Source organism: Oryx dammah, unplaced genomic scaffold (assembly GCF_014754425.2).
Source record: "Oryx dammah isolate SB20612 unplaced genomic scaffold, SCBI_Odam_1.1 HiC_scaffold_20, whole genome shotgun sequence".
NCBI lineage: Eukaryota > Metazoa > Chordata > Mammalia > Artiodactyla > Bovidae > Oryx > Oryx dammah.
In genome coordinates, this window is record NW_024070204.1 from 57609791 (window position 1) to 57631949 (window position 22159).

At 39.8% G+C, this 22159-nt stretch overlaps 1 protein-coding gene across 9 annotated transcripts in view; it reads left to right on the forward strand.

Annotated features, from left to right (window-relative positions):
* Positions 1–3115: 3115 nt before the first annotated feature.
* Positions 3116–22159, forward strand: part of ERBIN (erbb2 interacting protein) — a 126579-nt gene continuing 107535 nt past the window's right edge. For all 9 annotated transcript variants that reach the window (XM_040262622.1, XM_040262624.1, XM_040262630.1 and 6 more), the window contains exon 1: positions 3116–3602. The gene's annotated coding sequence lies outside the window, so the exon portion shown is untranslated. The remainder of the gene's footprint in view (positions 3603–22159) is intronic.

A 22159-nucleotide genomic window follows, 5' to 3' on the forward strand; every position in this document is an offset into this window, starting at 1 on the left:
GCCTTGTATAAAAAGAACAAATGGAAGATTTAGCTCTCTCTGTATGTGCTGCTCATATGAGTTAGAATGAAGTAGTCATTGATGAATAATAAAGATGAATCGTTATTTTTGAGTACCCTGATCATAGGGCTGTCTTTTCACCTTTCTGTGTGAATTTCTGCTGAAGAAACTTTGCAAAGGGGCTATTAAAGAAATATGTCAAAATAGGTTTTTTTTTTTTAATTTGTCTGTACCACCACGTGGTTTGTGGGATCTTAGTTCCCCCACCAGGGATGGAACTCAGATCCATGTAGTGCAAGTGCCAAATCCTAACTATCGGACCGCTAGGGAACTGCCCCAAATGGGTGACATTAGTAATTGTGTCCTGGCTTCCATTCTGTTAAGGCCAGTGTTTTGGGGCTCATTCTAGCAGTGTGAGTAAGTAGGACTTATTTAACAATCAATTGGGAGGGGGGCACTTTATTGTCTCTACCACTCTACTCTCTGTGGATGGCCCCAAAGAATGAAACCACATTTCCCTCTCCTGCCTACTCAGCATCAGCATATGCTATCTCTATATTCCCTTCCATCAAAAGCTGCTTTGGGGAAACAATCTGATGAATTGGTATAAACGACTAATAAGGCTTAAAATATTACCTTTCCCCTGGATTATGTCTTTGTGCTAGAGAAATAAACCACTCAAGGGATTAAACTCTAGTGGCAAAACTTCAGGTGAATTGTAGGAGGGTTTTTGGGTTATAGGTATTTTTCTAAGCCTACATAGTAATCGCCCAGATAGGTTCAGATTGGAACCTATCCAAACCAGTAGGAGTCTAAGGTTTAAAAAAACAAACAAACAAACAAACAAAAAAAGGGGGCTAGGGGGACAGGGCAGGTTCTAGCCCACAGACTGGTCTGGTCCTATTTATTTAGGTTGAGGATTGGGTCGGGGAAGGGGAAGTTAGGTCTACCTGAATCTATGATGCCACATTCAAAGAGGTCTTGAACCAACCTGAGATCAGATGCAACACTGGAATCCCAGAAGCCATCCAGTCTCGCGCTGATCTGGGAGACTCTCCATCCTGGCTTGCTTTAGGAGAGAGAGCTCTACCACTGAGTCTGGGCAAACTCAAAGCACTTTTTGAAAGTGGGGTAGGAGATTTTTCTTGTGATGATTAAAATTAGCTTATATAATACACTAACTTTTATACAACAGCCAAAATGGATAACTAGCTTGGTCTAGTATACCCGGCTGCCGTTTCTCTTCCTAACTTCCAGTTTAATGCTTTCACCTTCAGTTCAGCACTGAATAAACCTGAACATTTTGGCACTATCTGTGAACCTTCAACTTCTGCTGTTAGGCTAAGGCGCTAGGTCTGTTAATTCTTGCAGTCCTGAAGTAGTTAATAGCTCCCCACCCTCAGAGAATGTCTTGAACGTCTCCCGAGTTATTTCAAGTGTTGTCACTAGAGTACAACTCACTTTGGTAAATAATTCTTCGATGGACTTTATCAACTCCTTCCTTTGGAGCCAAGCCAAAATCATCTGTAGGGCATACAGCTCTTTATTCAAACTTGGTTATAAATAATTATCTCTGGAACACAGAAGGAAGAACTGAAGCAATGACTTCAGGGACACAGAGTTAGACTAATTACCATCCTTGTACGCTGTTAAGTACAGCAGAGACTGGGGGCGGGGAATGGTTTGTTTCGTATCTATTGCGTTCCTTCTCAGGGTAAAACAAGGCCGTCTTGTCTGTTAACATATGTAAGGCAGTAACTGCAAAAACTGTGCAATGTTATGGTTGAGGCGTTTTATGCCATATGTGTTGATAGAATGCCTAAGCAGCTCTCTCTGCAATAAACGCAAACGCTGCCAGGCTGAATCACTAGGGCCAGCGAAATTCAACGACTGCACGACCGAAACCTCCAGGGTTGGAAGCCTACGTCGCGTATCGGAGTGTATCCAATATTTCCTCTAACAAAGGCATTATCTTGAGGCAATTTCGCGGGCCATTTTCCCCCGTCCCAGGGCCAGCTTTGTCTCCCCACCGGTGTGAGGCTGAGACTCGGAGGAGCTGCGTTGCTGAGCGAGCAAGCTCGGAGCAAGGGCCGGCGTGGGAAGCTTCTCCGAGCTGCCGCTGTGGTTTCCTGCAAACCGAGCGTGCCATTAGAGGAAGTTGGAGTGCTGCAGTTGAAAGAGATACCTGCAGCCTTGAAATCGGGGTTGGACTTGAACCGATCACTGTCGTACAAAGAAACTCAATCGGCCGGGGTGGCGGAGGCCTGGAGACTCTCGGTCTCCCAAGCTGGGCACCGGGCAAGCCGGGCTCCACTTCGTCGGAGTCCCCCACCTCGGGCAGCCGGGGAGCGGCAGCAGGCCTCTGAGGCCTGGGCTGCAGCGGGCCTCACCAGCGAACCCCCGGCGGCCACCAGCCCCGCCCCCCGGTCCCCGGCCCGCCGCCCCCCGCCGCCGACGTCGGCCCGCACCGCCCCCGCGCGCGGTGACTGGCTCGCGCCGGCCTCCAGCCCTGCTGTTGGCGGTTGGGGCGAAGCCTGCGGGAGGCCGCCCCGCCCCCGCCGCGGAGCCGCCGCCGCCGCCGCCGCCGCGCGCTGCTCTTCCCCCCTCGCCGCCGGGGCGGTGGCGCTGTTGCCGCCGCGGCCTGTGAGGCAGTGACTCCCCGGCGCCCCAGCCCCCTTCCTCCTCCTTTCTCTCCGCTCCCTCCCTCCCTTCCCCGCCCCTCGCAGTCTCTCGCTCGAGTGAATGTGGCGCGGCGGCGCGGGACGCAGCCTCGGCCCCTGCCGCGGCCCCGCGAGCTCCTGAGGAGACGAAGCCGCCGCCTGCCCTCAGCCTTTGCGCTTCCCGGGGGAGCCACCGCCGCCTGGGAAGAAGAACGAGGAGGGGCGCGAGGGGGCGGCGGCGGGAAAACGGGAGGAGGAGGAGAAGAGGGCTCGAGGGCGAGGAGGGAAGGCGGGGACGGACGGACGGAAGGACGGACAGCCCGACGGACGGCCCGGGGAGCGGGCCGCCATCGAGCCAGCCCGGCCCCTCGGCTCCGGCTCGGGGCGGCCGCGGCGGCGGCGGCGGCGGCGGCGCAGGCGAAGGGCGCGGCAGGCTCTATCGAGACAATAACCCCGCCGCCCGGCTCCGGGGGCGGCGGCGAGGAGGAGGTGGCGGCCTAGCGCGACCGCGGCTCTCCCAGCGCCGCGGCGACGTCTTCGCCCCCGCCGGCCGGCTCGGGGCGGACGCCCCCTCCCCTCCCCCTCCCCGGCGCGCGTGGAGCTGGTTTTCCGGGTTCCCCTGGACCGAGCTGGATCCTGCTGTTCGCCAAGGCAGGAAGTGAGTTTCGCACGGTAATTCCGGGCGGTGTCACGAGTGAAAAGTTTTTTTTTCGGCGGAGATCCTAGTTGGGGCTGGGAAACTCCTGCAAAACTCGAGACCGGGAAACCAGCCCGCGCGTCCCAGCCCCCACCAAAGCCACCTACTCTTCCTTCTGCGGGAGGCCACTCCACATCCGCTCTCACCGGAGAGTGAAATTGGGCTGGATCCGAAGTGACTAATGAAGCAAATCATGTCAGGCGAAGCCTTGAAAAAGCTGCCTTGAGACACTGCCCGACCGAAAGGTAAATTTCACGAGAAGTGTCTACGAGCCACAAAGCTCCCGGGCCAGAAAAGAGAGGAAACTTTAGTGTTTTTCGTTTTTTTTCTCAAGTTCCCCTAAATTCTCCTTTTCTGATGTCGAACGGGATAGTGTTTTAGGTGCTGAATAGTAAGATGTTACTCCCTCTTTGGTTATTTTAGAAGAGGTTGTAAGAATGAGGTGGGACGAAAAGTTTTAAGCAATCCGAAGGAAGAGTGCCTTTGTTTGGCACAAGGTCCAGAAGTCTTAGATTCCTGGAACATATACACTGTGTATATTTCTGATTCATTAAGTTGCTGAACCTGGCAACTTTTGTTTTGGAAGAAACTTAGGTCACTTCGGGGAGCGATTCGCTGCTGCTGAGATGGCTGCCACATTTGTTTATACTGTTACCGATTACTTGGCCTTTGCGTTTAATTGTATCTATATAGATTTGTTTTTAGTAGCAGTCTTTATGGATGTATTTCATTGAGTTTTATAAAACAGAAACCTGTGCCATTCTCAGTCGTTTTTCTAGGTGGGTAATAAATAGATTTCTTCAATAACTTGTTCCTTTCAGACATTTATAACTTGATAATACTTGTTCGGTTAATTAATTGAAAACAACTGTCGGCTAGATTTTTCTTGTTCCTGAGAGTAGAAAGAAAAAGGAGGGAGTAAGTATTGTCGGTAAAGAGTGTTGCGATTAAAAACACACGTAAACACACGTAAACCAAACAACAAAGTTTGGTTTGTTGGGACTTAGGTGCAGTTCAGAACTGGACACAGAGGAAGGAAAGTAAAACGCTTACACAATTTTCATGGGCATCACAGGGATTGTGATAAACATCTGTGCTTTTGGAATAGTACAGTATTTACATTTTTGTGTTGGCCCGAAAGTTTTGGCCGCCTGAGAGGTGATGAGTATCAACGGTGGGGGCAGGGGTTATTGAAGCATGGGAGACATTCCACCAGTCAGTCATAAATACAAACACTTCTGAACCAATCGGTAGTCTTTATAGATCAAACCAGTTTTGGTCGCAGCAAACACAAAACGGTTTCTTCAGTGGTGTTTTAATGTGTCTTTTTAAGGTTGTTTTTTTTCCGTTTGTACTTTTGTGGTAAAGGGAGGTGAAAGATTATACTATGCTTTTGAATAAATATTAAATAAGTATGGTATTTAGTTGGTAGGTATATCTTAAATATAAATGGATGTTTAATTGCCCATGCTACCTCAAGAAAGAATAGTTGGCTTTCTTTAGTTCAAAGGAGAGAAAAGTTAGGTCATAAAGGACTGGATCAAATTATTTCACAAATACATTTCAAAATGGGAATCTTTCATCTCTGTTTTGAAATTTTTCCCTAAAGCTTAGTCTCTAGAACGCCTTTAAATTTTTTTTAAATTGTTGCTAAGATTTGTGAACCATCAGGTAATTCCTGTTAAGTCAAAGTAACTTTATCAGGAAATTTAAAGTAGTTAACTGATCTACTTTATGATTTTGGAACCTATCATTAGGCAACGAAAGAGGTTATTCTTGGGCATCTGAAAGAGGGGAACAAAATAAATGGCATTGAACTTCAGTCTCCTTATATGGTTTATACTTGGCTTCAGAGCAACAAAGCCTTAATAGAGCAAGTCTTTTATAGAGAGCTATCACTTTGCAAATATGTTTCTCTGCATTAGTAAATTTTACTTATAAAAAGTATTATAGCCCTGGAAAATACCTACTTACATCCCTGTTTTTAGATACACTTCTTGATTTTTCTTTCTCACTTGGGGGAACAATAGTATGTTTAAATGCAGGCTTAGTTTGGTGTTGAATTAACATAAATGAATTTTAGATTTTAATGTATTATCAAACTATATTTTTCAAAATCTTGTTTAAAATGTGACAGTGGTTTAAAAAGATTTTTAAAAAGATGATAATTAAAATATTTTAAAATGGCTTCAAAATTTGGATATTCTTAATATTCTAAGAGTTTTCTTGGATTAAATTGGCAAATCTAGAGTACTTCCAAGGTGTCTGTACAAAATGCACACTGAATGGCACTGTTTATTGAAGGTACTTAAGAGTTTTCCATGTTGATAAACTTAATCTTTCAACTAATGGATTCAAATATTATATTATGAAGTCTGCCTGTTGTTTGAGAACAAACTATTACAAATTTTTCATGTCTAAAAAGCTTACAGAGGTTCAGATATAGAAAGCAAATTTTTTATTGCATGTTTTTTCTTAAATGATATTTCATATGTATTGTTGGTAAATCTCTAAAATTCAGCTATTTTAGTGATATTGGTATTGAGCTCTTGGTAGAAACAACACCTTACTATAAGAAAGACATGAAAATTTCAGAAAATTAGGTGCATATTTGGCCAGTTATTTTAAATAGTTGCTTATAGATGGCACAGTTTAGAGCTTAAGTTGTTTTTGGTTTAGAAATAGATTATGGCAGTGTTTATAAAGTATTTGGGCTAATGCAGATTTTAGTAATGTTGGATAGGAAAGTAATTTTTCCTTTTGTAATTGCTACTTATCTAGATTGTCTTTAAACAGAGTTTGTTGACTGCACTTTTATTTTGACTATTACCTTTGCTCATCCATTTCTCTATCACGTCGTGTTTTTTTTGGGGGGTAGGGAATACCTGTGTTATAAATTCCTAAAGAAGCCTTTCTCTTTTCCTTTCCTGATAACATATATTGTACTTGTGTTTAGTTCTTCATAAGAAATTATTCAGTTTCTGAATGCACACTATTTACCATGAAAAAAATCTGTGTGTGAAATACGCTCCATAATACCTACTTTCGAATTGTCTAAGGAAATAAGCTCAGCATTTCTGCTTTCCACTTTTTCTGTGATTTTACTCCCTATTATTTTTTATTTTTTTGTGCCTGATTCTTGAATGGTAGTACACCCATTGTTTTTCAGATTTAACTTTTAACTTTTTCTGTCTTGTTTCCTAATTGTAAAGGAGAAATCTAGCTTTACTCAGCATTCTTCTCTAATTCCTTTATCTTCCTATTTTTATAGTTAGCTTCATTTACTTCCCCTATTCTCTCCATGTTCAGCTTCTGTTTTTTTAATTATATTTTGCTCGTCTCCCATTTCTGAACTTTACCAGTTTATGCTGACCACTTCAAAAATTGTTTAAAAGATGAGTAGGAGACATTTATTTGGTCAGTTCCACTGAACTTTCAACATCCCTTTTCATTCTCACTCAATTTACATGCCAATATTTAACCTAATACTCCTCAGTATATTTTGTTTTAATTTTACTTTGTTTCCTCATTTCTTTTTTCTCTTCAATATCCCTAAAATTACCTCTGTTAAGATAATATCATGTTATTATGTATTCTTATGTTTATTAACCCCCTTTACCTTCTTGCTTTCTTATGCTTTTGGCCTCTTACAGCACTAAAGCTTATACTTCTGTATCTCCCTTCTCTATTTGTTCTTTTCCTTCTTCTCAGATTAGGTGTCTTATTTGTCAGTGTCTAAATTTTTGAAATTGCCTTCTTTTATCTTGTTATGAAATAGCATGAAATTCTATCACTTATTTTACTCTTCTCACTTCAAATTTTTCCAGGTACCATTGGATGAAGGCCATGCCAGGCTTTATAATTGACAGTGTATGAGACAATAGAAAAGAATATCTAAAAATTAAGTTAATAAAAGATTCTACTTATCTGGAGATTATTTACCTATAGAATGTGGTATAAAAATTTGAAAATAATAAAGATTTAAGTAATCAACATAGATGTAATAAAATCTGGGGGCTTCATTCATAGGGGCATCCTAATTCACAGCGCATTTGTTTTTGATTATACTGAGCTGTTTCTTGCCTTTCATGTACTGGAAGAGGTGAGAAAGCACATTGACAACATCATGAAGCTAGGGACTATGATACAATGAGAGAATAGAAAAGTAGAAAAAAGACTACCTTAGAAAACAGAATAGTCTCACATTGCAAGCAAGATAGACCATGTTTTGTAGTAACTAAATGGAAAGTAACCTTTAAAAATTGTATAAAAATAAAAAATTTAAAGAATAGTCTCAGCTTGCTTTAGGGAAGAGTGCTGTATACATTTTATTTGTCATTAGGAGGATTCACTCAATTATACCATAGTAAAATTACAAGTAACAGTAATTAGCCCTAAAGCAGCTGTTTTCAAACTTTTTATTCTCCGGATCCCTTTACTCTTAAAATTTGCTGAGAATCCCACAGAGCTTTCTTTAACATGGGTTATATTTATTTTATTTCCTGTATTACAGAGTTTTACAAATTAATTAAATCATTGTGTGTTAGTGTAACACTTTTAACAAAAATATAACTGTTGCCCAAAACAATTAGTGGCATTATTATATGTATTTGTAAGGCTCTTGTGTCTGGTTGAATAGAAAACAGTTTGATTCTCGTATCTGCTTCAGCATGCAATCTTGCAGTATACTGTTTTGGTTGAAGTATATGAAGAAAATCCAGTATCATACAGACATATGGTTGGAAAAGTATTTTAGCCAAAACTTGGCAAGTGGTAGTTTTTTAAAGGAGACCTGCAGTGTTGAATCTGAAATCATATCAATGAATTTCCATTTCTTGTTTCCTGAAACAAGAAAGCTTGCACTTCGAATGAATCTTTTACCTGTTTACGATTTTGTAACACCACGTATTGGTTGTTTGGGAAATATTGGTTCGTTAATACATTTTTTCCCCCCAAAGTTGACACATTTCATTTTGTAGTAATAAAACCAGAAAAGTTATTAATGTCACAAGTGATCTCATTAATATGAAGCTGTCAAGCTCAGGGTGGCAGATATAAGTTTTCCACAATTTTAAATTTTCACTTGGAAGCTCAAATACTAATCATTGGTAACAAATACTGTCAGTGTTCTCCCCTTGAAGTTACAGGCTTACTTAGTTTATTTTGAGAAAATGTCTGCAAAATTCCTAAATCTGTATAACCATAGTTTCTCATTCTCTTCAAGGTCAAAATGTTGTTTCATAAAAAAAAAAAAGGCTAATTTACTTTTTAAGTCTAAGTCCTTTTCCTCAAGATTGCCAATTCTCTACAGAATATGAAGAAGACACATATTGAAGAGTTGAGAATTAATAAAATTATTATTTTTTTGGAGGGGAAATTCTGTGACAGTCCATTGGTTAGGACTCCATGCTTTTACTGCTGATGGTCCAAATTTGATCCATGCCGAATGGTCAAATTTTTAAAAAGTTATTTTTTTACTGCTTCATTAAAGATATCCTTAAGTGTTTGAAAAGAAATCTGTGAGTATATAATGCTGCTAGTCTAGCTTAATGTCACTGCCTTTGTGCTAAGATACTAGAGATTTTACCTACCATTGCTGTCAATATAGTGGGAAAGAGTAAATGATGCTTTAATATTAGGATGAAATAGTTTAGACCTTGAAAATTCCTTGAACGTGTCTCAGGACTTCCTGGTCCATTGCTCACACTTTGAGAACTTAGGTGATGTTGGGATTGTGGAGCTCTTGTTATTTGATTCCCTCCTCCCGCCCCCATTCTGGGAATCCTCTGGCTTGATTGTTTAGTTCATTAATTTGGTCTTCAGTTCTTTTTAATTATTTCATTACTTTTGGGGAAGAAACATAGAGTTTCTAAGAACTCTTGCTTATTTTTTTTAGTAGGAATTTATTTTTATTTTTTAGTGTTATTTTTGGTCGACATGTATTTGAATCTCTGCTATATAGTGTGTGTGTGTGTGTGTGTGTGTGTGCAGTTGTGTCCTTCTCTTTGTGACCCCATGGACTGTAGCCTGCAAGGCTTCTCTGTCCTTGGAATTTTCCAGGCAAGAGTACTAGAGTGGGTTGCCATTTCTTCTGCCAGGGGATATTCCTGACCCAGGGATTGAACCCAGTCAAGATACATATTACTTTTACATTATCTTGTTTTTACTCCATTAAAAATATAAGAAGTTTGTTCCTATTGTGCTTGGAATTTATATCATGTTTTTCGTTTTTCCTCAGATGTTAGATTTTTCAAAGTTTTATATTACGGTCCAGACTATACCGTATTGGTCATTTAAGTATTTCCCCAGGCCAAGTGAGTCCCTGTTCTTCTGTCTTTGGTCTGTTTAGCTGATGGGTTTCTCCTTAGGGTAGCTTGTCCTCTTACATGTATTTCCTGTCCCTCGGGAGATAATATTCCCCTATTTTCACAGTTAAACTGTCCAAGTGTCGTATCTCCCACATTATAGAGAGAGCTCCATGGCTGGAGGCCTTAGCCATGCAGCTGTTCTACTGTGGTTTTATTACCTGGCTCACTGCCCAGGACACACTTCTCCCAATTCTTCTTGCTACGAAAACTTACCCTTTTTGGAGATCCCACTTTATGCTTGTATTGTGTATCTGGTTCTTCAAATGTGCTTGTTGTCTACCCTACCCCCCCACCAACTCCATGTCCCAATCCACTTTTTCTTTTGTGCAAATTCCTTTCTGTTCTTATCTGAAGATGTACTGCTCCTAGGTTTTTTCTTTGGCAACAAAGGTCCATCTAGTCAAGGCTATGATTTTTCCAGCAGTCATGTATGGATGTCAGAGTTGGACTGTGAAGAAAGCTGAGCACCGAAGAATTGATGCTTTTTAACTGTGGTGTTGGAGAACACTCTTGAGAGTCCCTTGGACTGCAGGGAGATCCAGCCAGTTAATTCTAAAGGAGATCAGTCCTAGGTGTTCATTGGAAGGACTGATGCTAAAGCTGAAACTCCAATAGTTTGGCCAGCTCATGCGAAGAGTTGACTCATTGGAAAAGACCCTGATGCTGGGAGGGATTGAGGGCAGGAGGAAAAGGGGACGACAGAGGATGAGATGGCTGGATGGCATCACCGACTCGATGGACCTGAGTTTGAGTGAACTCCGGGAGTTGGTGATGGATAGGGAGGCCTGGCGTGCTGCGATTCATGGGGTCACAAAGAGTCGGACACGACTGAGCGACTGAACTGAACTGATAGATATTTTTTGGCTTTTTATAATTTTTAAACACATCTTTATTAATCACAATAGGAACCATTGCAATCAACATATTTTTGGCAATGAGAAACAAGTTTGTTTAGTGCTGTAGCGTAAAAGTCCATGCTTTGGGAATTGGCAGACTCTTGGAAAGCATTTTCATTTTTTTTCCTCCAAACTTGAAACTTTATGTTGGAGTACAGCTGATTAACAGTGTGGTTGTAGTTTAGGTGAACAGGGAAGGGACTCAGCCATATGTGTACATGTTTCCATTCTCGCCCAACCACCCTCCTATCCAGGGATGTTTTTGGTAATTTTTTTCATATTTTAAAATTTGAAACAATGACAGATACACAGAAAAGTTGGAAGCATAGTGCAAATAACTTTTTTGTTCTTGTCAACCTGATGCCTCATCGCTTCTAAATAATGCTTATTTCCTACAAATAAGAGCATTCTCCTACATAATAACATCATAACTATCAAAATTAGGAAGTTAATAATCCATTACTAACATCTCAATTTGACAAGTCACTCTAATATCTTTTAGATTAAAAGTATCCAGTTTAGAATCATACATTGCATTTAGTTATATTCTTTAGTCTTGTTTAATCTGGAACAATTTTAATTAATCTTTACTTTTAGGGGATTTGATACTTTAAAGATTATAGATCTATTTTTAAAAATAAACCTTAATTTGCATTTTTCTGACATTTTAATTAGATTTTGATTAGAGTTTCATGGCAGGATTATCATGGAAGTGATTTTGGATTCTTGTATCTTATTAGGTAGCAAGCAATTTCAGTTGTCCCATTACTGATAGGAATTGGTTATGTAATTAAGATTGTAACTGCTAGACATCTATGTCAAGGTACTCCTTCATTTGTAATTATTAAATATTTTGGGACTGAGTATTGAAACTATGTAAATATTTTGTTCCTCATCAGATTTTAAATTTATTTACATCTATCTATTCATGATTACCTGTTACATTCACTGATTTATACTCCATTATCATTTATTGTGATGCCCAAATTCTTGTTGATTTTGCTGGTGAGAACTCCTTCAGCTGGTTTATTTTCTTTTTGACATACTTTTATTTTCCTTCTTCCTTCTTTGAGCACTTTTTTTTTTGTATTTAGTGCAATATGCTGTTCCAGACTTACCTTCAAACCTGCTGCTTCAGTTATTTTTAGTGGTACTTGCTGCTCTTAGGGTGTTGCTGCTCCTGGCCTTCTTAGTATATAGAACTAGGGAATATTTTTATGTGTGCAGACATACACATTCATATCTATGTTTGTGTAAAAACAGAGTGATTTCACAATGATACTGCCAATTCTAGTCTAGCACCAAGAGTTCACTCTAGTGTTTTCCCTTTCCATATTTGTAACCTTTCTCTGCTAGTGAGAACTAGTTTTGTTTCTGTACTTTTTTTAATTGAGTGAGATGAGGTAAGCATTTGATAAGACAGACATTTTTAGCTACAAGGCCCTGTAGTTCAGTTAATTTTTGAAGTATTTATAAAGGAATAAAATTCTAAAATGTAGCACATTGTAAAATACACTGGGTGAAATATTCCTTAGTAATTCCAGGTTACTGTATGAAAGGGGGATGGAATGAATCAGTACTTTATAGTGTAATAGGTTACTTGTGGAGATGATGTTGGGGCTTGATTTTAGTATGAATGCAGTGATTTTGGTGCAACTGTGTTTTTCCATATGAAAGTTTTATTTTTACATAATTCCAAAGTTTGGGATTACCTTACCTTACCTTCTTGATAATTGTGTCCTTGGAATTTCAATCTGTAGACCAGTCGACCAGTTCTAGAATCCTGTGGGGTGGGGTGAGAGAAAGTTGTGTCATTTGTGTTAGGGCTAACACGAGAAACCTGTAATCTCAAAATGAATCTCCTTGCCATGGTTATCACCTAGTCTAGAATAAGTTAGTTTGACTAGCCCCATCTCTGAAGATTATGGAAGTGATTTTAGAGGTATATTGGGATATTATTTTGTGACTAGAATAGATTTATTCTTAGTCTTCTAGGAAAAGATAAGGATCCTGGCAGCAACAAATGGATTCTTTGGGCGCCCTGTTAATCTCTGGAGACTTCAAAAGATTTAGTTGATTGTCCTGGGGCTAACCGCAGAATATTAGCGTGTGTATAGTAGATGCAGTTCAACCCGTCAGAGATACCTGATAGCAACATGATGTCCTGTCTGCTCTTTCTTTTGAAAACTGTTCCTAAACTAGAAACTCTTTGAGTCTGTCTGTCTTCTTTATCTCTTTGAACTTGATTGCCGAAATGAGTACCATTTCTATCCGTTCTGTCTTTCAGGTATGTGTACAGTAATACTTCAGGGTAGGGCTTCCCTAGTGGCTCAGATGGTAAAGAATCTACCTGCAATGCAGGAGACCCAGGTTTGATCCCTGGGTCGGGAAGATCCCTGGGGAAGGAAATGACAGCCCATTCCCGTATTCATGCCTGGAAAGTTCCATAGAGGAGCCTGGTGGACTACAGTCGGTGAGGTCTCAAAAGAGTCGGACACAACCGAGCAATTAACACTTTTCAGGCTTGGAGGGCTGGACCAGGTATAAGCAGTGAGAGACTTTTGTTAGGTAAAGAACTAAAACAGTCACCTTAATTATTTTTTTTATTGTTTATAAAATACAGAAATTTATAGTATAGAAGGTGAAAATTCCATATACTTATGTCTCCCAGAGATTCTCAGTGTGTTGTGTGTTCTTCTGAAGACTTCTGTATATATTCTAACATGTAAGTGTACATATATGTACATGTCTAAGTATCTTTAGATAAAAATGGAAGATGAAATATTTCAATGTAAGAGATTATAGTAGGTATGTATTAACATTTCTAGGTTGTTTCCCATGTGGATGAAAAATTATTCAGTTGGTCTAAGAATTGGAAAATTTTATTTGTGCCAAATTTAAGGACTATAACCCAGAAAGAGCATCTCAGAAAGCTCTGAGAACTGTCCCGCCCATTAGAAGTCAACACATGCTTTATATAAGCTTTTTTGAGACAGCGGGCTGTACATTAAATGAAGTATTATTGGCAGTTTACATAATCTAGATTTAAGCACCATCGTGGTGGGTCATGTGACCCTTTATAAGATCAAGAAGGAATATTATCCTTTGAGTTGTCTGTTGTTGGGAGAATGGTGTTTTTTTTTGGCTACACTGGGTCTTCATTGCTGTGCATGCTGCTGCTGAGTCGCTTCAGTCGTGTCCGACTCTCTGCGACCCCATAGACGGCAGCCCACCAGGCTCCGCCATCCCTGGGATTCTCCAGGCAAGAGCACTGGAGTGGGTTGCCGTTTCCTTCTCGATGCTGTGCGTGGGCTTTCTCTAATTGTGGCGAGTGGAGGCTGCTCTCTGGCTGCAGTGCATGGGCTTCTCATGGTGGGGGCTCGTCTGGTTGTCAGGCACAGTCTCTTGGGCTTGCAGGCTTCAGTGGTTGCAGCCCATGGGTTTAGTTGCCCCGTGGCGTGTGGAATCTTCCTGGACCAGGAATCAAGCCAGTGTTCCCCTGCATTGTCAGGCTGATTCTTAACCATTGGACGTCCAGCAGAATGTTGCTGTTTATGGTTGAGCAGGTATGCCTGTTGATAGGGGAGGTTTGGTCAATGCAAAATGAGGATACACAACGCACAGAGGAGACTATAAAGGGTAAAGAAAATTTTTATGTTTAAATTTTTCTTGGCATAAATATGAATTTTATTTCATATTCATGACAGTGCTGTACGAAATATAAGTTTATTCTTATGCTCTTTTAAAAATAATTACACTTCTTATTTTTGGCTGTGCTGGGTCTTTGTCATTGCACAGGCTTCTCTGTGGTTGAGGCAAGCAGGGGGTGCTCTCTCGTTGAGGGGAGTGGGATCTCAGCGTGGCGGCTTCCCTTATGGAGCATAGGCTCTGGGCGCACAGGCTTCAGTGCTTGCAGCACATGGGCTCAGTACTTGCGGCTCCTGGCCTTCAGAGTACCGGCTCAGTAGTTGGGGGCACGTGGGCTCAGTTGTTGCGCAGCATGTGGGATCTTCTCAGATCCGGGATTGAACCCTTGTCTCCTGTGTTGGCAGGTAGATTCTTTACCCCTGAGCCCTCAGAGAAGCCCCTATTCTTGTATTCCTTGTATGTAAGTTTTTACACTGGTGTATATTTTTAGTGGATAAATACCAAAAGTGCATTTGCTGTTTGTGTAGTTGAAATTGATTGATAGATTCTCTCTGAAGAGTTTGTATCCATTTATACTTCACCAATAGTATATGAGAGTACCTTACTATAAGCATTCTTGAACAAATTGGATATTAACTATCCTAAAATATTTGTATAAATCTGAGACAGGCAGTGTAGTATGGCTTATATATAATTCAGGCTTTGGAGTCAGATTGCTACTTACTGATTGTGACTGCCAAGTTAAGTGTAAAAATTATTTTAGAAATACTACGTATTTGTATGTGTTTTGTTTTCTACATGAATTTAGTTGATTTGTTGCATATATACTTTGGTTGTGGTGTTTGCTATATAGTAGTTTAAATTTTAATATAGTCAAGTTTATCAGTTTTTATGCATTTTGGGGTTTAATGGTATTCTAGGAAGGATTGATGCCAGGATTATAAAAATAATAACTTGTTTTTTACTTTGGCTTAAGAAGTGAAGTAGTTATCTAGATTGATTCTCTCCACATTTCTAATCAGGTGTAACACCATTTGTTGAATAAATCATCTTTTTACTTCTAAAAATTCTACCTCAATCAATAGTAAATTCCCAAATACACTTAATCTATATCAAGGTTTTCTTTCTTTCTTTATTTTTTAATCTTATGCTATCTTGATTCTCCCATCCCCCATTATAGTATTAATATCTGGAAGTGTTAGTTTACTACTCTACTTTTGAAAAAATTTGCCAGGTGGACTTGAATCATTAAGTTCTAAAAAATACTTCTTGTGTGTATCTTGGTTGAGAATGCTTGAATTTATAGATTAGTTTAAAAAGTAATTGATACCATTGGAATAGCATAGCACTTTCTAAGAAAGTAAATTTTCCATTTATTTAACATTTTATGCTCTTCAGTTGATTTTATGATTTTCTTCTTGTTACATCCAGTGGCTTTTTTTTTATTAGTATGTGTAATACTGTGAGGAATTATATTGGTTTTTGTTGTTGTTGTTAAGCTTATTTCCAAAAAACTTAAGGGGAAGGTGAGAGCTGCTGTTGCTGTGATTGGGGCTATTTCTTTAATTGTATTCTTATCTGGATACTTAAATAGAAGGAGGAGATTGATTTCTCATGTTTATTATCTACTGCATTCTACTGAAGACTTTAAAAAATCACTAATAGATTTTTAGATGGTATGCTTGGATCTTCTAGGTATATAATTATAAATGAACCAGTAATAGCACTTAAAAAAATTGAATAATAAATTATTAAATTGTATATTCTCATGTTTCATAATTAATAAACTATCTTTTTAACTGTGAAATTCTTCCCTGGTTTTTTTTCATTGCTTGAGATCATCCTCTAAGATTAGGATAGCAGTCTGATATTGCCCAGGAGTTTCCATTTAATCATACCACACTTTCTTCCTCTAGCATTGTCTAACTGAGGGAATGGGAAAGGGAACAAGAAAACTTGCTAAACTCTTGAGGTTGCTTTAAGCAGAGGTTGGTTACTTCTATCACTGTTCTGCTCTTTAACTGCCTGTTGACGGTAACTTCAGTGTATGAGAATGGCTTCTTGAATATTGTTTTTCCTTGACTGCTTTTTGATTTATTTCTGAGAAAAATGCTACTACTTATAAACATTTCCCTTGAACTCTTAGTATGTTACTGTGATGCACAGTAGTAATTATGTATATCTTTTAATGATAGTTATTTTGGTCCTTTATTTGATTATAATATTAAACTCCAGCTTTGTAGTTTATACACATAGTAAATGTTTCCCAAGAGATCTTTGCCACTGCTTACTGTACCCTAGGGCAGCAGCCCCCAACCTTTTTGGCACCAGGGACCAGTTTCGTGGAACACAATTTTTCTATAGACTGGAGGTCGGGGCAGGGTGATGTCAGGGTGATTCAAGGCATTACATTTATCGTGCACTTACTTCATTTCTACTACTATTAAGTTGTGCTATATGATGAAATTATTATACAAGTCACCATAATGCAGAGTCAGTGGGATCCCTGAGGTTGTTTTACTGCAACTAGACGGTCCCATCTGGGGGTGATGGGAGACAGTGACACAAAAGTGTGTCCAGTCTTTGTCCAGTCTACTCTGTAATCTCATTTTGGTTGCTGTCACTGCAGAAAATCCTGCTTCCCAAAGATAGGATGTTGAAAGTGGAAGCAGGCTTTTCTGTGCTTTTGTGGAAATCTAAGGATATTCTGCCTTGACTTTAATCTAGAGTGGATGGAGATTTGAAGTCGTCTCATACTTGTAGGACCACTGTTATTTGCAGTCTCCAGCAGTTGATCTCTTCTAACTTGGACAAAGTCAGTTCACCTGGCTCGTTCACAAATAGGTTGTGGATCCATTCTTTTCCAGTATTGGGGTCGTTTGTGGTTGAGAAGTAATGCTCAAACTCTCTTGAAAGCTGACATAGGTGATACGTGACTTGGGAGAAAGAAAACCCAGGCTCAGTCTCTTTCAAAATCTCTACTGTTGTTTGAAACGTGAAAAATCCCAGTGCCCACTCACCACCCCATAATCCCAGTCTGGCTCTGAGTGCAGCCACTTCATCTGCCGACTGGAACCTTTGTTCTCCCCTGAAGTGACAGAGTTCACTGAGCAGGTTGAAAGTGTCACACAGGCGAGCTCTGCGACCCATTTTGTGTCACTGAAATGCGCTGCAGTGGTGACCGTTTTTCTAAAAGAAATCTCTGGAGTGGCTCTCGTAATTTAGAAACTCTGGCCAGTGATCCACCTCTAGAACACCATCTCACTTCTGTGTATAAGAGAAGATGTGTGTGCCCTGCATCCATGTCCTCAGAGCTACATGAACAGACGTGAGTTAAGGGCATATACTTTAAGGTGATTGACAATTTTAATCACATCTTGCAAAATGTTAAGTTCAGGTGACATTTTTTGGCTAGTCAGCATTTCTCTATGGATGACACAGTGCATAGACTCTCATTCTGAAGCTACGTCTTTGACCTGAGTAACCGTCTAGTCATGGCAGCTGGTCAGTCCATGCATATGCTGACACAGAATGACCTATTCAGTTTTCCTGATATCTGACCATTCAAAGACTCTGCAACTGCGATGTTGTTGGCAACAAAAGTGCATATAACACATCCTCGTGCACATCCTCCTGAAAATACAGCTCACAGAAACAAGTGTTGTTTCCTTGTCAATATCGGTAGACTTGTCAACTTGGATTGCTTACCACAGTGACTCATTAATTCTAACAGTTGTGCCTCAGCATCCCTTGCTGTTTCATCAGTTCATCTAGTTAACGGTGCTAGCCATAAGAGGAACGCGTGCCACCTTTTCAATTGCAGCCTCTCCTAGAGTTCCCTTTGATAATAGTAAAAGCTTCTTTGCTTTAATAAGGCAGTTAGACACTAAGAATGATGCTCTCAGTGTAGACACAATTGATGAAGAGGTGGACTTCAGTACTTGCTCATGTTCATGTTTCTTTATTTTGAGAAGTTCTTCGTATTTACATTTTTTACGTTTGAAAAACTCCAGAGGCTTGTCTTTTAATGCAGAGTGCTTGGTCTCCGTGTGACGAAGCAGTTTTGAAGGTTTCATGGCTTTGTTGGATAGCTGGTCACCACATATTAGTCAAAGGAGCTTGGAGAATGCGAATCACCTGTTGCAGTGAACCCACAATTAAGTAGGACTCTTGGTATTTTCTTTTTAAATCCAACTTTCTTTTTGTTGGCAGTCTTAGAGTCTTTTGCTGTCTGATCATCGGATCTTTCCTTCTTTTCAAAGAAGCTTTGTTTGTGTTTTGCTCATTTTGGCTAGAGTTAGCTTGTGGGCTTACAAAAACTGTGACTGAGCTAAGTATGCAGTGCAGGAGAGAGGCATGGACAGAAGTGGTAAATAATTGGCGGGCCACATGTGCACTAAAGTAAGTGTTGGATTCTGACGTAAAGCCTGCCACCAGATGTAGCTATATAATCGAAGTACGTCAACTCATTTGCCACTATAAAGTCTGCCACCACATGCAGCTCAGTTGTGACTTGCCATTCGTGGATAAAATTTTGATAGGAGTCTGCAAGCAATTGATTTACTATGGTCTCTGTGCAGTCAAACCTCTCTGCTGCTGATACCCATATTTGTAGTCGCTCCCCAGAGTGACTCACCTCCACCTCAACACCTCAGATCATTAGGCATTGGATCCTCAAAAGGAGCGTGCAACATAGACCCCTTGAACGCATAGTTTAGAGTAGCATTTGTGGTCCTGTGAGAATCCATTGCTGCCACTGATCTGATAGGAGGCAGAGCTCAGGTGATAATTTGAGTGATGGTGAGCAGCCTGTTGCTCACCTCCTGCTGTGTGGCCTGATTCTTAATGGGCCACGGACCAGTACCAGTCATGCCCAGGGGTTAGGGACCCCTGCCTTTGGGTTTATTTTTGTTAGTTTCATATATCAGTGACCTTGATCTAATCCTTTCTTAAAATATGTGTCTGATAGGTAATTTGGTGTAAATAAAAGACGTCCCCAGAATGGTGATATTGTCCTTAGATTCAGTGGATTTTGTCACTGAAAGTGGGTTAGAAACAGTCTAATCTAGGTAACCATTCTTTTATCTTTAACAGAAGAGGAAACTTTTGGTCCAAAGGGGGGATGAAATCCTAGAGGTCATGTAGTTTATTACTGACATAATGAGATTCAAAAAATAAAGCTAGGGAAATCCCTGGCAGTCCAGTGGCGCTGTCACTGGTGTGGGCCCAGGTTCAGCCCCTGGTTAGGAAACTAAGATCCCGCAAACCACTTGGTACCAAAAAAAAAAAAAAAAAAATCCAAGTTCCCTGACTCTGTGGCTTTCCCTTATATCAGAATTTTCCTAGATACGTTCTGAAATAGTCTCTGTGGAAGAGCACTATTTTTAAAAAATTTGCCAAATGTTTATTTTTGCCTTCTTTCAGTTCTCATCTTCCCTGTCCCTCCCCCAGCTTTACTGAGATGTAATTAACATGTAAGCGTTTTGATTTGATACACATATATTGCAATATGACTACCATCTTGGAGTTAGCTAATACCTCCATCACCTCATGTAATTACCTTTTCCTTGTTGTGTATTTAAGACCCACTCTCAGCAATTTTCAAGTATATAGTGTTTGTCAATTATAATCAATCACAGTGCTGTGCATTAGATTCCCCCAAACTAAATCCTTCCTTCCTACTCACTAACCCCACCCCCTCCTGGGAGACCCTGCTTTCAGTTCTTCTTGGAACATATAATAATTTCATTTTTAGATTTTTGATTAACTGCCATATTTTCCATGGTTGGCTGTACTATTTTACATTTCTGCCAGCAGAGCCCAAGTGGTCTAATAAGAGGTTTAATTTCAGTACATCCTTGTCAGCACTTACTTTCTGTTTTGTTTTTTGGATAGTAGCCATCCTAATGTGTGTGAAGATGGTATCTCATCTTTTTGATTTACATTTCCTTAATGACAGCAATATTGAACATAGTTCCAAGCTTATGTATGTTTTCTTCGGAGAAATGTCTTTGTCCATTTTTGAATCATGTTGTTCTGTTGTTGAACTTTTAAGAGCCCTCTGTATTCTGGATGTTAATCCCTTATCCAGATACATGATTTGTAGATACTTTGTCTCATTTTGTGGGTTGCCATTTTTTCTGTTGATAGTGGCTTGAGGCACAAACCTTTTTTAATTTGTATAAAATCCAGTTGTCTGATTTTTCCTTTATTGCCTCTGCTTTTGGTGTCATAGCCAGTAACTCATTGCCAAATCCAGTGTTGGGAAGTTTTGCCCCATTTTTTCTTTCAAGAGTGTAGTTTGGATTTGTAACTTTTAACAAGGGTTTAGCTTAAATAATATGGACTGTTTCGTATTGTTTTCTGTTATTTTTGGATATTTTGGTTTGCTTAACTCAATTGTTTCTTTTTAAAATCAAAGTAAAAATGCTAGTGTTCTCTTTTCCCCTAGTTTATAGATACTGCTTTTCAGGCTTCTCTTTGAATTAAGCCTTTTATTTTGAAATAACTGTAAATTCACCTGCAGTTTTACAAAATAATATAGTGAGATTTTCCCCTTGAGGCAGTATCTTCAAGAATTATATTACGGTATCACAACTAGGGTTTTGAAATTGACAGGATACAAAATAGACCCATTGTCACAGGAATCTCTGTTGTTGTCGCCCTTCTATTATTACTATCACTTCCTCCTCCCATTCCTCTCCCTCCATTTTTGTCTTTTCAAAACTGCGTAAGTGGAATCATATATAACTTCTGGGATTGGCCGATTGCCTAATTCCCTGGAGAATTCATCAGACTTGTTGCTTATAGCAATAACTCATTGATTTTTATTGCTGAGTGGTATTCCACAGTATGGATGCCCTGTTGTTGATCACTTGTTCAGTCTTGTACGATTCTTTGTGACCCCGTGGACTGCAGCACGCCAGGCTTCCTTGTCCTTCACTGTCTCCCAGAGTTTGTTCAAACTCATGTTTGTTGAGTCAGTGATGCCGTCCAACCATCTCATCCTGTGTCATCCCTTTCTCCTCCTGTCCTCAGTCTTTCTCAGCATCAGTGTCTTTTCCAGTGAGTGAGTTCTTCGCATCAGGTGGCCAAAGTATTGAAGCTTCAGCATCTGTCCTTCCAATGAATATTCAGGGTTGATTTCCTTCAAGATTGATCTCCTTGTGTCCTTCTCCTTCTCTTGAGAGAAGACTCTCTCTTGAGAGTCTTCTTCAGCACCACAGTTTGAAAGTGCTACCAGTTTGTTAAACCATTTCACGTTGAAGGACATCTAGGTTGTTTCCAGTTTGGGGCTATTATGAATAAAGTTGCTGTGAGTATTCGTGTATGGTTTTTTCTGTGAAGGTAAATTCTCATTTTTCTGGGATAAATGTCAAAAAATGTAATTAATATGTTGTTTTAATTTTATAAGAAGCTGTCAGTGTGTTTTCCAAAGTGGCCATACTGGTTTGCATTATTCTTACCAGCAGTGTATGAGAGATCCAGTTTTTTTCCACTTTTTTTAAAACCAGTATTTGATGGTGTTACTGTTTCTTCCTCTCTTACTATTTTTGTCTTAGCCATTCTTTTTTGGTACATAATGGTATCTCATCATATCTTACTTTTAGCCTACTAGCAAATGATGGTGAGTATCTTCCGTGTGATTATTCATCATCTGTTTATTTCTTCAGTGCAGTGTCCATGATTTTTGTCCACTTTCTAATTGGGTTTGTTTTCTACTGTGGAATTTTGAGAGTTCTTTATAATTCTAGAATTGGTCTTTTTTAAATATGTGGTTTGTAAATATTTTTCTATAGCTTGTCTTGTCTTTTTTTTTTTTTTTTTTTTTAACCAAGTCTTTTGCAGAACAGGTTTTAGTTTCACGAGGTCCAATTTATCACTCTTCAT